The following is a 17,361-nucleotide window of genomic DNA, read 5'->3' as shown; positions in this document are numbered from 1 at the left end:
TCCCTTTATCAGGAGCAGTCAGTAAAGTGTTGTAGACTCTCTGAGAGGCTCCCGAGCCGCTCCGGCAGAAAAGGTGAACACCGGAGGGAACTCAGACGGACACGGTCGACTTCTCCAAATTGTCACCGAAAGCACAGACGATCCTGCCGAGACCAGCGCGCGCGGAGCGGCGAGTAGCGAGTCTGTCCATTCCGCTCCCGTCCGCTGCCCCGATGGCCCAAGGAAACTGAAACGGATCCTCCTGGAAACGGATCCCTCCTGTAAACGGATCCCTCCTGGAAACAGATCCTCCTGTGGATTCCTCTGGACGATTCTCGGCTGTCTCCGTCCAGCTGAGCCTGGACACACCTTGTTAATGTCAATCAAGGTAAGTTTCTCCGAGTTTCTCGTAGCTACGCGGGGATCTCCACCGGCCCGCAGTCCGTGAGCCCTGATGAGGAAACTCATCGAGGTTCTGAAGTCTTTTATCGAGTTAGGGAAAACGTTTGGGGAATGAACGCATTGATCAGGTGATTGATCTGGAACATGTTCGCCTCTCTCATGCTGCTTCATGGGTCCGCGGTGATAGAAGGTTGGAGGTGTCCCTGTTGTTTGGAGGTTGGAGGTGTTCGTGGTGGTTGGAGGTTGGAGGAGTCCGTCTGTACGGAGGACACCTCTGGAGACCCGCCGTGGAAAGGTGCCAAACGCGAGATCAGTGCATACCGTTATTTTGCTTTAATGTGTAATGATCACTGCGTAAATTAACTGACACCCGCCGGTTCCAAATGTCCTCGCTGGCAGCGTGTGTTTAGTGGTTCAAAACTGGAGGTTCCGCGGTTGACGGCCGCTCGCTGAAGCGGTGATTCCGTGGTTCGCTCCGGTTCTCACATACATTAATGCGATGAGGTGTAGCCTCTTAAGGACTCTGGCTCGGTGCCGTGTGACAGAGATGGAGGTCTGAGCTCTGGAATGCTGCGTTGACAATCACCCACACACAGTCACACACACAGACATAATCACACACAGAGTCACACACACACACACACACACACACACACACACACACACACACACACACACACACACACACACACACACACACACACACACACACACACACACACAGTCACACACAATCACACACACAGTAACAATCACACACACACAGTCACATATACACAGAAACAATCACACACGCACACACAATCACACACATAGTCAGAATCACACACGTGCGCAATCACACATCCAGTCACACACACAGTCACAATCACACACACAGTCACAAACACACAGTCACGTAATCACAATCACACACACAGACACTATCACACACACAAAGTGACATACGCATAAAAAATCACACACAGTCACAATCATACACAGTCACACACACAGAAACAATCACATACACTGTCACAATCACACACACACAATCACACACACAGACACAAACACACACACACAATCACACACAGGCACACACACAGTCACAGATAATCACCCACGCAGTCACACACACAGTCACACAAACAAAGTCACGCAGTCACAATCACACACACAGTCAGTAATACACAGTCACGCAGTCACACACATACACGTACACGCACACAAACACACACATTGCATCATTTTCTTGGCACATTTTGTCTGCTGCTTATAGTAAAAATGGATTTGCCTGTATATGCAATCACCTGATTAATGAATGAATCTGGTGGCCAGCCGACCCCGGGCCGGGGGGGCGGGGGGGGGGGGGGCAGAGAGGACATCTCCCTCCCCTCAGCAGGCCATGCAGGAATCTAGTCTGAGATAATCAGAGGACCTTAGAGCACAGGTGGCGTGACGTGGTGATTTGAGATGTTTCCACTCTGGACTCGATCCATGGACGGGTTTGTTAAACTAAATCAAGCCCTTTTAAACAGAACAGATTTCGTTCCAATTTTCTAATAAAACACGATAAAATAATGGGAACATAAGTAACGGTGGGGTTACCTATGGGTGTAGAGGGGTATCTGGGCTGGATGGGAGGGAGGGACCTCTCAATGTACCCCCCCTCTCTCTAGGTTTGTTCTGTGAAGGTCAAGAAGTAGCACTAAGCATAGAAGTCAGGGAGTGTGTTTCAGAGAGCTGCATGCATACACCCCTTCGTTGGTTCAGTCTGCTGCCACAGGACTCACCCCTTCATTGGTTCATGCATACTGCAACAGGATTCACGCCTTCATTGGTTGAGTCTGCCGCAACAGGATTCACCCATTCATTGGTTGAGTCTGTTGCCAAACTCCCAATTGCATGAAAAGAAAAAATAACCAAAATATAAATAAATCACGAGCTTCCCCACACATGCAGAGACACACACACACACACACGCATGCACCCGCGCACACACACACACACACACACACACACAAACACACACAGTGCTGTGTGCTGAGCCCCTGCATTGTGTCTGACCACAGGGGGGGAAGGGGAGGGCATTCAGAGCTCTATTGGAGCTGCGGACCACAGGGACCTGGCAGAACCCAGGGCCAGAGGGGGGGGGGGGGGGGGGGGGGGGGGGGGCAGATGGACTCATGGACAGATAGATGACGGAAGGATGGATCTATTTTGCCTCGATCAAATCATCCATCCATCCATCTTGGATGGACAGATGGATGGGTTGATGGATGGATAGATAGATTGAAAGATATATTCAAGATTGAGACATGCATACATAGATACAGTCAAAAAATATGGACCTGGGCCAGGTTTCCCGATAACGGTCTCTCTTAGGGCGCTACGAAGACTCCTACGTTTAGACTGATCAAAGTTGTTTACCGCAATAGGCGTGGTTCACAAAAGCTCTCTTAGGAGTCTTCTTAGGATAAACTCCTTACGTTGTTCGTTGTCCAGAAAGAACGTGCTGAAATCGATTACTCAGAGATCGACTTTCCATTTCATGCGCAGGTGCATGACAGCGTTCTCAAAAATATTGCAGTCTTTGCGAATAAAATATTGCTCGAAATCCTTCTAGTAGGCCGAAACATTTATTTAACCATGGGCAAACATTGCATAGCCTACAATGATTTTAAAAATAGATATATAGAAAAATAGACATTTTGAAATGAAAACTACATTTTAAATAGTTTATTTTGCTTATTGTATAATATGTCAAGGGTCAGAGGCGGTGGTTGAAAAAAGTCTTTAGACCACTTATTACGCTCACTCGTTTCGTATAATGGTTTATTTGTTTCTGAGCATAATTTCCTTAATTTAGAAGACAGTTTTGTTCATTTTTTATTTGTAAAATAAATACAATATTTTTTAGAGTTTTAGAGTTTTGAAATCATTGGAAGCGAGTCGAGCTGACCTCGCCTTGCTGTACCCATGGCCCAAACAAAGAACAGCCTGACACAACACCCTTAATTCAAACATGCCGTTTCATTTGGCCTCAATTGGCTACGGATGCGAACTGTTTCCCGAAACCTTCTTAAAGCCTTCTTCAAGCCCTCTTAAAGGGGAACTATGCAACTTTGGCCACTTCTTCGCTGTTTTCTTGGTTTGCGCTCGCATTGAGCTCCCCCTACAGCTTCGGAGGAGATATTTTACAACACTGTCGTAACAACTCGTTGACGACTCTTCCCCATCCACTTCCACGCTAGCCATGTGCATTAGTGGTTGATTTAATGATTAGTTTCCGTGACCCAGTTCGTGTGATTCAGTTCGCCAAGAGGATTCGTTCCCGAATCGCTCGTTCGTTCGTTCGATCAGTCAAGTTTCCGGTAGCACTAACTCCACTGAGTCTGACTGACTCAGCTAAGAACCGTGCAATGGCGTCCATTCCATGATGCGATTTACCACTACCGGAAACCAGGCTGAATGAACATACGATTCGTGAACGACTCCTCCAAGTTCAGTCGAGTTTCCGGTGAATCGATTCACCGGAAACTCGGTGGAGGAGTCGTTCGCAAATCAGCCTAGTTTCCGGTAACGGTGAATCGCATCATGGAATGCACGCCATTGCACGGTTCTCAGCTGAGTCAGTCAGACTCAGTGCTACCGGAAACTCGACTGAACTGGGAGGAGTCGTTTGCGAATCGTTTGTTCATTCAGCCTGGTTTCCGGTAGCAGTAAATCGCATCATGGAATGCACGCCATTGCACGGTTCTCCGCTGAGTCAGTCAGACTCAGTGGAGTTAGTGCTACCGGTAACTCTTTCGTTCGTTCAGTCGAGTTTCTGGTGAATCGAATGGTGAACGAGACGAACGAACGAACGAGAGAGACAAACCGGTTCTATGCAGCCAACACTAATATGCATCTGTTTTCAAAGAAGCCGGCGAATGCGTGGAGCCATGTCCGAGGTAGATGTTCATAAAGAGTAGACAAGGTTATACATTTTGAAAGGGTGCATGTGTTACGATAAACCCATCAATTTTTATAGTACATGGGGAGAGGTTATATCCTAGATTAGAATTGTTTTATCTTTGGTTGTTGAACAGAACGATCAGTGTAACAGTGTTGACCAACATAATACATAATGATAGCATGAACAATTTTCTCACTAATCGTACATTTATGTATCTGCTGAAGTACGTCACTTGTGTACGGAATTACAGGGAAAATGGGTTCAGAGATCGAGACTAGTCCCCGCAGGAGAGTTGTCATAGGCAGATGCTGCTGTGTCTAGAAGATTAAGGACACATTTATGTTTGTGTGTAAATACTTGCAAATAAACATTGTGAATAAATATTATTGTATATGGTTATGAAATGTTTAAATTTTTTTAAATAACAGCTGTTTGCACCACATTTCTTTCATTTGTTCTATAATACACACTTTGGTTAGAAAAATATTTCTTTTGGATGTTGAAAGAAATGCAAATGACAGTTCTACATGATTTGTTTTCTGCCTTACGTCTTCTTGAGGGTTCTCTGGATTTCCTCGTGACACCCGCACAAGTTCGGATGTGGGTGGTGGCTGTACCGGGGCAGGCAGGCCGAGCCGTCTTGGGTCATCAAGCCTCAAGCCTCAAAATAATGCTGTTTGCCAACACTTGTAACTAATAAAAAATACAAAGCAATCTTTCTACAAACATGTTTACAAGCGGGGAACTACACTAAAGGTATAACATGGCTAAAGCTATAATGGAGGTTCACGTTGTGGGTCTGTAGTGCCGTAAAGCAATTCGGTGCTTCACGAGACCCCGAGAATCCCGCGAGAGTGGGTGGCGGTTCGCCAGCAGAAACTTGCATATTCCCTTTTTCTGCCAAGATGCGCTAGGGGGAGTCGAAACAGCGACCAATCGACCCATAACGTGTGATAGAACCATCACAATGACTCTTAACCTGTTACATTAAGGTAAATTAATCCAAAATAGTTGCATAGTTCCCCTTTAACTACGTCATTCGTAACCTCTTCTTTAAGTTCTTCGCGTGTTTTCCCGAAACGTTCTTTGCTACGATTCTCTTTCGTACGTCGTTGGTAAGGTTGGTCTGAAGCGCTCGTAGAACCTTCTTAGCTCTACCGCAGTGATGGTTCAGCTCCTGACACTAGTCGCCGCCACTGTACCTTTTAGAAATCCCTGTTGCGCATGGAACTGCCACATTGACAGTAGCCGCGTTTACATGGACCCATCTGATCCGATTAGATTTCTAATCGGAATAGATCTATTCCTATCATGCAATCCGAATGTAGGCCTACTGCATATATGGCATTTACAAAAGTGGTAAGCGTACGTCCGTGTGTCTCTCGCACACAAAGCAGAGGTGTGTTGCTTCGCCCGGTAGGGTATTATTTTCGATAATGACCGGCGACGTTCTATACATTATCCCACTTATTACACGGCTTACACAATATCTTGTGTAATATCTTATACAGTAATACTTACCTGGTAACAACCTCTGCAGGAACAGTTTTCCTCCAGTGTCATGGTACATCTTCTTAAATACTGAGTAAGAAGCCATTTGTTTCCATGGTATTACCAGGCCCTTACAAATTAATTTGTAATAGATGTCCATGCTGTTAACTTGAACTTGTACCATGTATGTTTTGCAACGTTACTAAGTAAAACATGACAACCCAGTAAGTAAGCTGAAACTGTACTGTAAAAGGAAGCCTTGTTTGTTTCCATGGTATTGCCAGGCTCTTGCCATATAATTTCTAACTGGTTAGACCCTTTTCCATTCAATCAACACAACCTTGTACCATATATATTCTGCAACGTCGTTCACCAGTAGTAAAGCACTTTAATTTTAGGCATAAAACCCCAAACCATTATTGATGAAAGGCATATTAATATGAAACAAAAACAAAGGCTTAACTTTCAAACAATACATTTCTCACAAACAGGCACTGAACACTGAAAAAAATTGGACAAAAAAAAACGAGCGGCCACATCAACTCAATTTGATGTAACTGATGGTGTATTGATAAAACACATAAAAGTGATATGATTAACGTTACAGAACATACATGGTAATAACATGGTAACACCATGGAAACGGCTTCGTACTCAGTATTCAAGAAGATGTACAATGACACTAGAGGAAAACTGTTCCTGCAGAGGTTGTTACCAGGTAAGTATTTCTGTATTTTTTTTATTTAAATAAAAACAATTACACCGTTTTTAAGGTAAATTTTATAAACCCTTTATAATTGGGTGTAGCTATGAACAATAACTATAAGAAATGGTCATTTATTGGAAAGTACTATGCTCATTTCTAGATAGTACATAATTAAACATGGGCTGTTACCAACATAAACCTTGGATAACTACAATTGAATTGATGGGTAATAGAAGAGTTGTTTCTAAGAAATGGTTTCCTACTTTCCTAGGAAGAACGCAATTTTATCTGAATTATTACCAACCTAAAACAGTCACAACTACACAGTACTTATTTGAGTTGATGGGTAATAGTGGAGGTTTTTCTTAGTACCTCAGCTGTAGTTACTCTGTATTTACCTTCTTATTACAGTGGTAATTACCCAATAATACATTTGAGTCGATGGGTAATACTGGAGGTTTTTCTTAGTACCTCAGCTCTAATTACTCTGTATTTAGCTTCTTATTATATTGGTAATTGCCCAATAATATACTATTAATTACCATATATTTACGTGCGCATGTCATGCGCATGAAATGGAAACTCGATCTCTGAACAATGAATATCAGCACGTTCTTTCTGGACTCCTTGCGACTCCTTGCGACGAGATGGGCTGCGACGTTCTAAAAACTGGGCAGTTCACACTGCTGCACTGGGCGGCGACGTCCCTAGCAACTGTGAACGCTCTGGCACAGCTGAGAGCCGCAACAGCATCAGCATCAGCATCAGGCTAAAAAAGTAGCCTAACTTAGGTTTGCGATTAGGTTGCTTGAGCTAGCACCCAAATTTACCCTCCCGGACCCTACACACATTGGCGGTTTATTGGGTATCATTCTGATGTAAATGCGACGGCTCCGCGGTTCCGGGCGGGGGGCTTGGGTAGAGGTGTTGCTGTGCTGACAACGCAGCGATAGCATCATGAGCAGTTCTAACTGGAGAGAAAGTGAAACCGCAAGGTGCTGTAAACGCATTAAACAATGACATTGAAAGATGGTGCGATCTGCGAGAGAGACGCAGAGGAACTGTAAGACTGAAAACTGAAAGACTTATTGGTTTGGGTCGCCATTCTTTTTGAATTTTTTTTTTGAATTTTCCTAGTGACGCAAGTTCTCGTTCATTGGTCAACTGTCAAAAAACTGCCTGTCGTCGGGTGCTTTTTCTTTGCGAGTTGAACTTTTCCCAACTTGAAAACCACCAGGAGCAGTGAAAAAAACCCGCTGGCAGCGGTGTATTTAAAAGCACCCAGGATGTTTTTAGAAAAACACTCTGTATCATAGGAATATAATGTAAAACATCCACTCGCACCTGGAAAAAAATCTGCCTGTGTGAACACGCCCTTAGGAGGCTTTTGTCAGAATAAAAAAGCAAGCTGTCAGCAAAATAAAGAATATGTTGGCGTTTTTGCAGTAAATAGTTAATCACGTTTGTAGCCTACACTCAAAACTCATTCTTGCATGCTCAACCCGCCTTCTCCAATGAACCAAGAAAGCCCACGCCGTGACGAACGGGGGATTTTAGCCGCTCAGTTTTATACAGGAAACTTGAGATAAGACAGTGAAATCGCCAGGCGTGCCAAGCCGCGACCGAACCGGCTTGGTAATGTAAAAAGGCCAAATGAAAAGGAGAAGACGGCTAGTTAGAAAGCCGAGAATATGGTGCCGTAGTTGGCCTACTTCAGCGGCAGAAACAGGGTCCTACACCAATCTTTGCAGAGAGATTTCTATGGGCAAAAACTGTTGTCTTATTTTTATTGATTCAAGATTCAAGATTCAAAAAGCTTTATTGTCTAGTATGTTGCCATACTAGAAAATTGTCTTTTGACTGAAGGCTTGGAGGTGTGTGTGTGTGTGTGTGTGTGTGTGTGTGTGTGTGTGTGTGTGTGTGTGTGTGTGTGTGTGTGTGTGTGTGTGTGTGTGTGTGTGTGTGTGTTATTTGTGTGAGTTCTTTGAGGAATGAGTGTTCTGTGTGTGTATAGCTATGGGGATGAATGATTTTTTGTAGATAGCTTTCCTGGCCAAAGGCATTCTGAATCTTCTGCCAGAAGGAAGTAGATCAAAACAAGGATGGAGTGGGTGGGAGGGATCTAAGAGGATGGAGTTGGTCTTCCTTCCCACTGCCTGGATATACAGATCCTCCAGCGCTTTCTGGTGTATTCCTATTAGCTTGCTTGCTTGCTTAGTTAATCTATTAAGTCTGCTTTTGCTTGCGTTTGTGAGGAAGGATGTAATGTTGCAAGTGATGATGGATTCCACCAGAGATTGGTAGGCAGTTGACAAAATGTCTTTACTGACATTGAAGGTGTCTAGTTTCCTCAGGAGATACATACGTTGTTGTCCCTTCTTGTAAACCCCATCTGCATGCTGGCTAAAGGACAGACGTTGGTCCATCTCTGTGCCAAGGTATTTGAACTTCACCACCTGTTCAACCACTTGTCCTTCCAGGGTCAAAGGTGAGGAAAGTGGATGTGGGGTGTTGGATGCCCTCCTCCTATGGCAACACAGTTCTTTGGTTTTGCTGATGTTCAACTGCAGTGAGCTTTCTTTGAACCACAGGGCCATTTCAGTGATATATTGGGTGTACTTGGACAGGGTGCTTTGATCTGTCAGTTTGGCCACCAAGGCCAGATCATCTGCATATTTAAATAGCTTGAATCCACTGATGTTGCATGTGATCTCATTGGTGTATATTGAGAACAAGATGGGAGACAAGACACAACCCTGTGGGACTCCAGTGTTAAGGATGATGTTGGACAATGTTACACCCTGGACCTTTACATGCTGGGGTCTGTCCTTTAAAAACTCCTTGATCCAAAGTGTCAGTGCTGGGTTGACCTGAAGCTGCTGAAGGCGATGCAGGAGTGTGTTGATGTTAACTGTATTAAATGCTGACGAGAAGTCCATGAATAAGACCCTGACCAAGGAGTTCTGGGAGTCCAGGTGCTTTGTGATGGTATCCAGTAGATGTAATGTAGCGTCCTCCACACCTCGTTTTGGCTTGTAGGCAAACTGCAGTGGATCCAGATTCTCACCGATGGTGGTGGTGAGCTCTCCTGCAACAACTCTCTCCATGCATTTGCACAGGATAGAGGTGAGTGCCACTGGTCTGAAGTCGTTCAGAGCTTTAGCCCGGGGCTTTTAGGGAACAGGGATGATGGTGGTCTCCTTCCACGCCCTGGGAACAAAACTGGCATCTAGGAAGAGCTGAAACATTTCCGTCATTACACCGCCCAGCTGACTTGCACACTCCTTCAGTATTCTGCCCTTCAGCCCATCTGGTCCAGGAGCTTTGGAGGAATGGAGATGGGAAAAGATGGATATAACCCGCTTCTCTTCTATGCAGATAGATTCTGGGGGGTATAGGAGAGTGACCATTTCCTCCATAGAGTCAGTGTTGTTGAATCTGGCATAGAAGGTGTTGAGTTCTTCAGCAAAGGCAGCAGGGTCTGGGCATTGTACTGCAGCAGTGTTCTTATTCCTGCCCATCATGGTGTTTAGGCTCCTCCATGCATGCCTTATATCTCCACTGATGAACTTCTCCTCCATTTTGTTTTTGTAGTTGAGCTTGGCCAGCTTGGTCTTCTGCTTTAGCTCCTTTTTCAGCTCTTTAACTCTCTGCTGGTCACCCTGGATGAATGCAAACTTTTTTAAATTGAGACAGTTCTTAAGGTCTTTGGTTATCCATGGCTTATTGTTTGCAAAGATCTTAATTTGTTTGGTGGGAATAACACTATCAGCACAGAATGTGACGTAAGAGCATATGGTATCGTACAACAGGTTAAGGTCACCATTGCATTCCCTGAAGAATTCTTCCCAATCTGTCAGCTCAAAACATCCTTTCAGTCTTTGAATGGAGTCTACCTCCCATGCCATGATGGTTTGGGCCTGTACTTTTTAGGTCTTCAATTTTTGTCTGTACTTAGGCAGTAGTAGTATTACATTATGATCTGAGGACCCAAGGGCAGGGCAGGGCTTGGATACATATGCACCCGGGATGTTTCCAAAACATAAATCTAGCGTTCTATTCAGCCGTGTTGGCGTTGTTACATACTGTTCTAACTGTGGGAGAAGTGCGGTGACGTCACATGTGTTGAAATCTCCCATCAGAAACACGGGCTGGTCAGATGCCCTGGAGACGGCATTGTCATAACATTCTAAAATGCGCTCTGCTGCCAGCGCGTTGTCAGGGCCAGGGACATAAACAAGAATTACTGTTATTAATTGAAATTCACGGGGAAGATAGTGGGGACGAAATGACACAGACAAGATTTCGTAGTGTCGTGAGCAGTGCATCTCACGAACTGTGAAGTTCGTTGCCCATCTGTCATTTACAACCATGCAAAGACCACCTCCGACTGATTTCCCCGTTACTTCTTTGTCCCGGTCAAAGCGTATGAATGTAAAGCCATCCAAGCACACTGTAATGTCCTCAGTTAACCACGTTTCAGTGAAACAGAATAAACTTGTACTCCGATAATCTGAATCAAGCTTAACAAGTGCCGCAAGTTCATCCATCTTATTACGTAGCGATCGCACATTTGCCAGAGTGAAAGCAGGTAGTGGTAGTTTACTTCCCCGTCTCCTGATCCTGTTCCTGATCCCTCCTCTCGATCCTCTTTTCCTCCTTCTCTTCTTTATAAGCCGGTGTGTTGGTATGAGATCCAGCTGTTCTGGTGACAAATCAACTGTTTTGCAAGCATATCGCAGCTCCAGAAGGTCCGCTCTGGTGTAGGTGCGTCTCGATGCCATTTGATGCACGGTGACCCCAGCAGAGAAACTATCTTCATATTCCGTCGTGGATTGATGTTTTAAATCAAACGATGCAGAACTCTCACTATCCATACTTCACAAACGTATTGCACCAGTCTAACTGGACAAAACGTGAAAAAAAATTCGCTATATAATGTTTAAAAAAGCCTTCAATCACGAGTCGCTCAAAAGAGGAGCGCCCCGCGTCGTTGCCACAACAACGGAATCCCCTTCGAGAATTTGTGTGTAAAGGGGTGGGTCTAGGCTATATTCTCGTCTTTCTCCTTTGTAAAGCGCATTGTGGGCCTATTGCTTTTGGGCCGATACTGTGCCCATTCCTTGATTCGTTCTGCCGCAGCACTCAAAATAATTAATTTCGTTGAAATGTTCGTCCAATCCATTCCACTAGTGATCCTGCATTGAGAATAAATCGAACTCTTACGAATAAAGGGTCCAGTTTTAAATTTCATAGAATATTTATACATTCCCAGGGCATGTTAAATGAGTGCATGCCCTGCCAGCCGCCCGCCACTCGTAACACACTTGTAAAATGCAGTCGTCAATTGATGGAATGGGTTATTTCATACATCGTCACAACCAAAATTTGGAATTAATCAAATAAATTACAGATAAATAATACTGAAATGGCTACTTTTTGGTTGAAAACCTTTGAACAAAAGATTTATGACCCCCAATGTTGCCCTGTAGTTGTCGCCGCTGATTGGTAGACTATCGGAATGGAATGGATGAACGCGATTCCCACTGTCCCTACCTACTATCAAGCAAAACCACAGCCAAGGGAACGGGCTTGGCAGAATCAGTGTGGAAAGAAGACCCTGTTGAGCTTGACTGTTGAGCTAGGCCTACTAAAAGGTGTCTGAATGGGGGCATGTTGGAATGGCCACATGTAACCATAACGACGCTTATAGCTAATGTGTACTGTGGACAGTACGGAAACCGGGACGGAGTAAGACCGTGACGCACAAGTTGTTCTGTGCTGTGATTGGCTGAAGAGATATAGCTCCGTCGTTGTGTTCTAAAACTGGGCCAGGCAATTTTACATGTTCAATCTCTGGCGACTCCTTGCAACGACATCAGCTGCGCTTCAACGACATGTTCACACTGCTGCAACTTTTCCCCTGCGACGTTCCAAAACAGTCTCGTTGCAAGTTGTTGCCAGACGAATCTTTGGTCTGAAATGGGCTTAAGAGACCATTCGGGAACCACGCCTATAGAGCCTACCTGGTTTCACAGGAAACAGGAATTTCCGTCACGAATTTCCGTGAAGCCACGGCAATGTAAGTTAATGACGCTGCTGATCCGTGATATATAGCCTATATAGGTATATACATATATATATATATATATATATATATATATATATATATATAATATATACCTATATAGGCTATATATCCCAGATATTTCAATATAATGTATATATATACATAGAAGAGGAAAAAAAGCACGTCGAAGGCCACGAAGAGCCACATGTCGAACCAGTGAGAGTACTGCGAGAGAAGAGCCACCGGCTATATATATATATATATATATATATATAAATATAAATATATATATTTATATATATATATATATATATATATTTATATTTATACATCTTTATTTATTATATATGGAGACCACCTTCTCGAAGCAATGGAATAAATAAATAAATGTATAGGCTATATATATAAACATGATCGGCTGCAAAACTTGGAGTATCCATAATACAAAGCATTGACCTCTTTTTATTACTACACTTTCTCGCTGACGTCACCCATACACGCACTGCCATTCTCGCGCAGACAAATACGCTACTCTCGTAACACTGCTATCCTGCATGTCTATTTTGTTATTTTGTGCTTGAATGTTTCCAGCAATTATTTTCTTCATGAATGACTTTAACCCATTGGTGAAACACAACACTGCCAATGGGGCAGTTCCATGCGCAACGGGGATTTCTAAAGGTTACAGCGGCGGCGACTAGCGTCAGAAGCTGAACCATCACTATGGTAGAGCTAAGAAGGTTCTACGAGCGCTTAGAATAGAATAGAATAAAATCTTTATTTGTCATTGGGTTAAATACAGTTTATTTACACAACGAAATTAAGGGGCAGATCTTGTTCTTGATCTTGCTTCAGACCAATCTTACCAACGAACAACGTACGGAAGAGATTCGTAACAAGGAACGTTTCGGGAAACACGCGAGATGTTAAGTTAGAACTTAAAGTAGAGGTTACGAATAACGTAGTGTTAAGAAGGCTCTAAGAAGGCTTCGGGAAACCCCATGAGGTGGGCCTAGGGTGGGGATGGAGTGGGGCTGGGGGTGCTCCTGGACATCACTTACAGAGGGGGTCTACTGGGGAGTCCTGGCCGCAGAGGACTGGGCTGTGGTGAGGAGCCAACTGTACAGGTGGTCTCCCCTCTCTTTCACCCTGTCTCTATCAATGTCTCTCTATCACACTCTCTCTCTCGCTCTTTCTCCCTGAATTTCTCTCTCTCTCTCTCTCCCTCTCTTGGCGGTGTCCTCTCTCTCTATCTTCCTGAAGGGTGAGTCATTGCAGCGAGCTGTGGTCTCTCGTCCACTGCCCCCTCCCTCTGTGGCACCGCGAAAGGGAGGAAGTAAATATGAGACTTCTTGTCTCATATTCTCGCTTGTGCTTGCTACTTTGCGCGTGTGTGTTTGTGTGTGTGTGTATGAGTACGAGCCCAAACGCTGGTATGTTTGGTTAATAATACCAAGGGCTGAAATAAGAGATCCGTTGACCAATGGGTGAACAGTGCAGCCGTGATCGACCTGCACCTCAACACCTCAACATCTCAACACTGACCCTCAAAACTGACCCTCAACCCCTCAACACTGACCCTCAACACCTCAACACTGAACCTCAACATTGACCCTCAACATCTCAACACTGACCCTCAACACTGACCTTCAACACCTCAACACTGACCCTCAACACTGACCCTCAACACCTCAACACCGACTCTCAACACTGACCCTCAACACCTCAACACCTCAACACCGACCCTCAACACTGACCCTCAACACCTCAACACCGACCCTCAACACTGACCCTCAACACCTCAACACCTCAACACCGACCCTCAACACTGACCCTCAACACCTCAACACCGACCCTCAACACTGACCCTCAATACCTCAACACCTCAACACTGACCCTCAACATCTCAACACTGACCCTCAACACCTCAACACTGACCCTTAACACTGACCCTCAACACCTCAACAACGACCCTCAACACTGACCCTCAACACCTCAACACTGACCCTCAACACTGACCCTCAACACCTCCACACTGACCCTCAATACGGCCAGTAGGACATGAAACTGATCACATGTTTTCTATAGTCGCCACATCGACTGATTTCTGCTGTGGATTCACTTTTGAAATGCAGTCAGTGCATACATATGATTATTTATAAAGCCCTATGAGTTATACGAGCACTCTCTCTCTCTCTCTCTCTCTCTCTCTCTCTCTCTCTCTCTCTCTCTCTCTCTCTCTCTCTCTCTCTCTCTCTCTCACACACTCACTCACTCTCTCACTCTTTCTCACTCTCTCACTCTCACTCTCTCTCTGTGTATACTGAGTATCTGGATCCAGGTAGTGTTGTTCAGAGGCTGAGAAGCAGACAATGCTTCCTGAGTGGCTGTTTTTAGAAATCAGATTTCCCTTTCCCGCCAAAAAAGCTAATGAGCAATGTGTTGATTAGCTATTCATTAAGAAACTAGCAAAACAAGCCGGATATTGACCCTGTAGCGACGTATTCTTCCCCTATGAATCCTTTTAAGTGTGAAAGTGCGGCTGGCACAACAAACGCTGTCTGCTTCCTCATGGATCAGAGGTTCTGATCACACACACACACACACACACACACACACACACACACACACACACACACACACACACACACACACACACACACACACACACACACACACACACACACGCACACACACACACACACACGGTCACACGGTCACACACACACACACGCACGCGCACACACAGCGTGTGTAGTGTCTGTTGACGAGCCCTAGCCAGCTAACCATAGTCTGTTCTGATGAAGATGGTGTGGGTCCTGTGGTCAACAGGGCGACAGAGTAGTCTGACCTCTCCCTATATGGCTCCATGTGTTTAATGCTATATGTAGTCTCTATGTTAATGAAGTGTTAATGTGTAGTCTCTATGTTAATTCTGTGTTAGTATGTAGTCTCTATGTTAATGAAGTTGTATTGTGTAGTCTCTATGTTAATTCTGTGTATATGTAGTCTCTATGTTAATCATGTGTTAGTATGTAGTCTCTGTCTGGCTTCACTGGACGGAGGAACTCAGTCACTGTGGAGGCAGTCTGGAGAAACCAATTCTAACAATACAGCGTTAGAGCGTTAGATATATCGCTGATGGGATGTCAAGAGAACCTTAGCAGAAATGACAACATGCTTGCTTAAAGGTTGGGTATGGAATTCTCTTTTTTGGCCATTTTTGCAAAATTACTTGAAATCCTTATCATAACCCACTTACAGCCACTGAGTTAGAAGTACTGACATGAAAATTAAACAAGTCAATCATCTGTGGAACGGGCAGGACTCGAAAAACTCCAGCCAATGATTTCCAGACCCACCGAGTGGCATTGGACAGTAAGTAGCCTACGTCAATCAAACGGTCGTACTGCACTCCCCCTCCCCCGCTCCCCGCGCGACCCCTTCGTGCACGTACTCAAAGCTTGTGACCCAGAGCAAGCGTCTTTTGTTATCCTGCGGTAGCTACTGGAGCTAGCTAACTAATGGCTCGCTCTCGCGCATCTGTGTTCGCTCGTGCATGATTGCGCGTCCATGTACTTGGAATGGGTGGAGTCAGAGTCAGCGTTGAAGGAGAGGGGGTAGGACCATTTGAGTTGTGTATTTTCAAAATCTGCTGGCGTTTCGCAAATCCCATACCCCACCTTTAATAAATGGCTGACCCTGGCTTCAAGAGGCAGAGGAGGATTCTCCACTCAGGCCTGATGGAGATTGTTATTTTTGTCTCAACATTTTCCTTGAGCTCTGTGCTCTCCCAGCATACCACGGGAATTGTTGAAATAAAACTGCTCTGTACAGATTGGCACAAAATAATTGCTTCTTGATTTTGATCCTGGCTTGAGTAAATGTGCTTTAAGACAGAGAAAATGTGCGTCATGGCAGTAAAGGTCTGTAGAGGAGCACAAAGTAGAGTGCTGTGTTCTGGGGCACTTCTTAGTGGTAGGTAGTGGTAGAGCATCTATGGCTGCTTCACTGCTGTCCAATCAGCTTCTGCTCCTCACTTGTTCCTCTGTCTTCAACTCCGTCTCCATCTCATCTCCTGTCTGAGAATTCATTCTAGCTCACAACCGCCCAGGTAGTGAGCTACACACACATACGCAAACACAGACAAACACACACATACACACCACACACTTGAACACACATACATACATACTCACACACACACCACATACATCACATACACACACACACCACATGTATACGCATACATACATACACACCACATACATACACACATACACACCACACAGACCACACACATACACACCACATACACCTCACACACACAGACACACACACATACACACACACACACACACACACAAACACACTCACACACACACATTTCCCTGCCTGGTCCGTTAGGTCACCTGTCACACCCCCCCCCCCCCTCCCCCCCCCCAGAGTCGGGCGGCTATAAGTAATACATGCTGACGGATGACATCAGACCGGCCATTCAACGTCTTCTTTTTTTCCCATGAGATCCAATACCCCCCCCCCCCCAACATCTCCCTCTATCTGCCCTCTTTATTGCCGCATATCTGATCTTCCTTTCTCCCCCTGTCTTCCCCTGTCTCATCTCCCCCCCAAGCCCTCAGCCTTCAATGGTGATCAGAGGTGTAGCCTGTGATGTTAGTGAACCTCAGGTTGATCACTAATGTAGCCTGTGATGGTGATCACTAGTGTAGCCTGTGATGGTGATCACTAGTGTAGCCTGTGATGTTGATCACT

The 17,361-nt window shown here is 44.9% G+C and overlaps 1 protein-coding gene across 1 annotated transcript in view; it reads left to right on the top strand.

The window, feature by feature from the left end:
• The first annotated feature begins 6 nt into the window (after positions 1–6).
• LOC132473046 (voltage-dependent T-type calcium channel subunit alpha-1I-like) overlaps positions 7–17,361 on the top strand; it is a 236,334-nt gene continuing 218,979 nt past the window's right edge. Inside the window, exon 1 of the mRNA XM_060072985.1 lies at positions 7–367. The gene's annotated coding sequence lies outside the window, so the exon portion shown is untranslated. The remainder of the gene's footprint in view (positions 368–17,361) is intronic.

Source organism: Gadus macrocephalus, chromosome 2 (assembly GCF_031168955.1).
Source record: "Gadus macrocephalus chromosome 2, ASM3116895v1".
Classification (NCBI taxonomy): domain Eukaryota; kingdom Metazoa; phylum Chordata; class Actinopteri; order Gadiformes; family Gadidae; genus Gadus; species Gadus macrocephalus.
Note: the sequence above shows the minus strand (reverse complement) of the source record. Positions and strands in the feature narration are given on the sequence as shown.